This window comes from Muscardinus avellanarius (assembly GCF_963383645.1).
Source record: "Muscardinus avellanarius genome assembly, chromosome: 1".
In the NCBI taxonomy this organism is placed as follows: domain Eukaryota; kingdom Metazoa; phylum Chordata; class Mammalia; order Rodentia; family Gliridae; genus Muscardinus; species Muscardinus avellanarius.
The window spans coordinates 65,941,782-65,946,623 of NC_137786.1; positions in this window are offsets into that span (position 1 = coordinate 65,941,782).

The following is a 4,842-nucleotide window of genomic DNA, read 5'->3' on the forward strand; positions in this document are numbered from 1 at the left end:
CCTAAAATCTTTAGAACTCATATAAAAAAAACCTAATATTTTATCAAATCTTGACAACAACCCTAAAGATGTACATGACATTACTAACAATGAGAAATGAAACCAAAAAATCTTTTCCTATTTGCTGGATAGAAAACATCACACAATCATTGTCAAATGGGAAGGTGATCAGAGAGAATGTAGCCAAAATTGTGAGATCATAAGAGTCCATGTTAGTTAATACACATATATTTTTTTCTGGCTTTTTTGATGGCTGGGTATTTTTTAGCTTTTTTAAAATTGTGATCTCTTGCCAGGCGTGGTGGCACACTCTTGTAATCCCCGCGCTTGGGAGGCTGAGATGAGAGGATCGCACAGGTTCGAAGCCAGCCTCAGCTACTTAGTAAGGCTTTTAGCAACTTAGTGAGACCCTGTTTCCAAATTTAAATATACATATATATCTGGGAGTATAGCCCGGAGGTAGAAAGCCTCTGGGTTCCACCCCCAGTACCACACACACACAAAAAAAATTGTGTTCTCTTGTGATATTTTATTCTAGGTACTCACTTTTGCATGATTTTTTTTCTTTTTTTTTGTGATACTGGGGATTCAACCTTGGGGCACCTTCGAGCTACACCCCTAGCTCTATTTTTATTCTTTATTTTGAAACAAGGTCTCACTGAATTGCAAAGGACCTCTCTAAGGACCTGGGGCTGGCCATGAATGCAGATCCTCCTGTCTCAGCCCCCCAAATGCTGGGATTACAAGCATGCACCACCACGCCTGGCTGAATTTTTATTTATTTATTTATTTATTTATTTATTTATTTATTTATTTATTTTTAGCTTAGTGGTACCAGGGATTGAATCCAGGGGCATTCTACCACCGAGCAACACTCCCAGCCTTTTTTTATTTTTTGTTTTGAAATAGTCCCACTATATTGCTGAGAGTTTCTCTGTTTGCTAAAGCTAGCCTCGAACCTGCCATCCTCTTGTCTCAGCCTCCCAGGTACTGGGATTACAAACGTGCACCATCACACCTGGCTTGTATGAATTTTTAAATTTATATTTGTGTTATTTTTCTCAAACTATATATTATACTTGAGCCTCAAAAAAAACTCTGTAGTTCCTGAGTAGAGTTAATCCAGATGGAAGACTCTGGAAAGTACTTCCTGAGTGTCTGTCCCCAGTGAGCAGAGCCTTCCAAGAGGAGAAGAGGAGTAGCTGGCTCTGCGGGGCGAAGAGCTGCATCTGGGCAGAGAGCCTGGGCAAACAGAGCAGAGAGCAGGCAGTAGCCACTCCCTCAGAGCCTCACAGGCTGGGCAGGAAGCTGGGGCCTCATTCTAAACGCAACCACAAGTGACCATCTGATTCATATTTAAACATAGCAGCATCGAAAAAAATGTGCAATATTAAAAATAACCTAAAGCCCTAACATGTATATATTGTGACATCCTCTCATTCATAAAGAGCAAAATCATTGCTTTCTGTGTAAAAAGTTGCTGTTCTTCAGAGATCATGAAAGGAAGGGAGAGAGGAATGTTTAAATAACATTGTTCTCAAAAATAAAAAATAAAAAACAAAAGTATATTGGCCTTGACATATTTTTTCACTAAACAACAACCCCAAATTCCCAGTTTCTGTAAAGTGCAAATCTTAAAATCACAGAGTTAGCACTGTAACTTGAAAGTAAATCTGCCCCAGGTGTGGTAGTGCATGTCTGTAATCTCAGTACTTAGGAGGCTAGGATAGGAGGATCACAAGTCTTAGGCCAGCCTCAGCAAACTTAGCGAGACCCTGTTCCATAATAATTTTCCCCTAAGGGCTGGGGATGTCGTTTGGAAATAGAATATACCTGTGTTCGTCGGGCTTGGTGGCACACGCTTGTAATCCCCGCGCTTGGGAGGCAGAGACAGGAGGATCGCGCAGGTTCGAAGCCAGCCGCGCGTGCTGGCTTAGGAGACCCTGTTTCCAAATAAAAATGTAAAAATAGGTCTGGGAGTGTAGCCCGGAGGTAGAAGGGCTTCCAGGAACCCCAGTACCACCAAAAAAATTAAATAATTAAAAAATAAAAAAGAATATACCTGTGTTCATCTCTCAGTACCTAAATAAATAAGTGAATAAATAAATAAATAAAGTAAATCTGAGAACACTAAGTCCACAGTTACTGATGAACAGCAACACAGAGGGCTTTAACAACACAATGGAATGTAAGATCCTGGTCGTTCCTCCCTCTTCCTTCCTTCCAGTTCCCTTCCCTACTTCCTCCCTCCCTCCCTCCCACCTCCCTTCTTTCCTCCTGTTCCTCCCACAGATGTTTAGTGAGGGGCTGCTTCATGCTAGGCACAGGTCCAGGGGCTGCCAAGATAGACTCAGCTTTCAGCTTAAAAATGAAAACAGTTATCAAGCAAATGATGTACTGATTACAGCCGTGGTATGTGCTACTGAGCGAGAAGCTCGCTGTACGTGGGGGCACAGTGGTGTGGCACAAACCGAGTCTGGGGAGTTGGGAAAGGTCATCCTGATGATGTTGCCTCAAAGTTGAAGCTCATGGACCACACGGGACGAGCCAGGGAACGTGGAGGGGAAGGCCTTCCAGCAGGGGGAGGGCATCTGTGTGGACCACAAGATGGGAAAGAGAATGGTCTGAGGAACCCAAGATGACCGAGGAAAGAGGGAAAGGCCTCAAGAGGAGGCAGAGGACGCGGGCAGGAGGTCTATCTCTTTGCAGGCTTTGAACTTTATCCTAAAAGCAATAGGAAAATGGTAAGTTAAACAAGTGGGTTGAGGCCAGGCATAGTACTACATGCCTGTAATCCTAGCTACTCAGGAAGCTGAAGCAGGAAGGTTGCAAGTTTGAGGCCAGCAAGACCTTGTATCAAAATAAAAAGGGCAGGGGACATAGGTCAGTAGTAGAGAGTGCTTGCCTAGTGGCAAGAGGCCCTAGGTTTGATACCCAGGACCAGGAAAAAAAAAAAAGCCATAGTTCTTTGATGCCTATTTAACCAGTTCCCTGCACTAAAAGAATCCAATATTACTAGAGCTTTGTAAAATCTATTTAGGGGTAGTTATGCACACACATGCAAGTATGTCTCTTTTCTTCTTGCATTAGTACATGGTAGTATCCTGTAGCTACTGTCCTGAATCCTGTACTTTAGTAGCCAGCCAACCCACATCAGTACATAGTACAGCTGCCCATTCTTTTCCCCTTTAGACTGGATTGTCTGTTGTAGGGATATACCATTATTATTTCACTGGTTCCCTACAGTGGAATTTAGGTCATTCCTAAATTCTGGGATTTTGCTACCTATCCAGTGCCACAGTAACTGTTCTTACACATCTCATGGGCACATGTGAGAGGAAATCTGCCAAGAGAAATTCCTAGGAGCAGATCACCGTGTCAAAGGGTGTGTTCGTGTGAAATTTGAGTAGACATCGCCAAAATGCCTTCCCTTGAAGTGATAATAATTTATACAACTAGCAGTAAGGATGTGACCGTTGAAAAGTGGGGATATCAGGTGAAAAGTGAGCCTGAGCAGATCGCTCTCATTAAGAGCTGGCTCTTGTTATGAGTTTAAAAGTACCTAGCCCGGTGTGGTGGTGCATGCTTGTAGCCCCAGTACTTGGGAGGCTGAGACAGGAAGATTGCAGGTTTGTGGCCAGCCTCAACTATTTAGTGAGGCCCTCTATAACTTAGTGAGACCCTGTTTTAAAATACAGAATAAAAAAATAGCTCTGGGGGTAGCTTAGAGGTAGAATGCCCCTGTGTTCAATCCCCAGTACCAAATAAATAAATAAATAAATAAATAAATAAATAAATGTATTATGTACCTAATTAGTATGAGAGCCAGGCAAAGGCTCAGAGCTAAAAATGACAATTCATTCATTTAATAAGTCGCCTTTGAAAAGCAACTTTGTACTAGGAGTTCTCAGAGGCACTGGAGAGTCTAAGATGGGTAAGATCTGGTCTGGCCCAGATGAGCTCAGGTCTAATGAGGGAGATGGGTATAGACACATGTAATTAAATGCAGTATATGCAGTATGCCGAGGGGGGGGGGAGAGAGAGAGAGAGAGAGAGAGAGAAGAGGGAAAGAAATATGAGAGTTCAGAGAAGGGCAACTCCTGCACCAGACCTTCATATATTTTTTCTTAAAATACCTAATTTTTTAAAGGCAAGGAGTTGGAGGAAACTGGTGATTAATACTTTTTCATGTTTTAACATCTTAATGGGTTTCTTTTAAAACTTGGCTTTGTGTAATAGCAAAAATATATGTAGCTGCTTTAATAAAGATGAGATTTTTAAAAGGTGTTTTAACTGAAACTGTCTGAAATTATAGTAAGATTCCCATCAGAAAGGGCAGTGGGGACGCCGGGCGTGGTGGTGCATGCTTGTAATCCCAGCGCTTGGGAGGCGGAGACAGGAGGATCGCGCAGGTTCGAAGCCAGCCTCTCTGGCTTAATAGACCCTGTTTCCAAATAAAAATATATTTAAAAAAATAGGGGTCTGGGAGTGTAGCCCAGAGGTAGAAGGGTTTCCAGGAACCCCAGTACCACCAAAAAAAAAAAAGAAAAGAAAAGAAAGAAAGAAAGAAAGAAAGAAAGAAAGGGCAGTGGGGATGACACAAAAGGAGAAAGTGCCTAAGTACTCAGTGACTTCGTCTCCACTTCTGAGGCCACAGTATCACCAGGTTTACACAGAGGCCCCAGCTCAACCCGCCATGCCTCCCCTACCTCCACCCCTCCAGTTGTGTCCTGACGGCTCGCTTTGGTCTTCTAGCAACTCTTCAGTGAAAGGTCGCGTTCTGTCATGAGTTAGAGCCTTAGAAGTGAAAAAAACACTTTGCCACTTACATACCCCTAAATA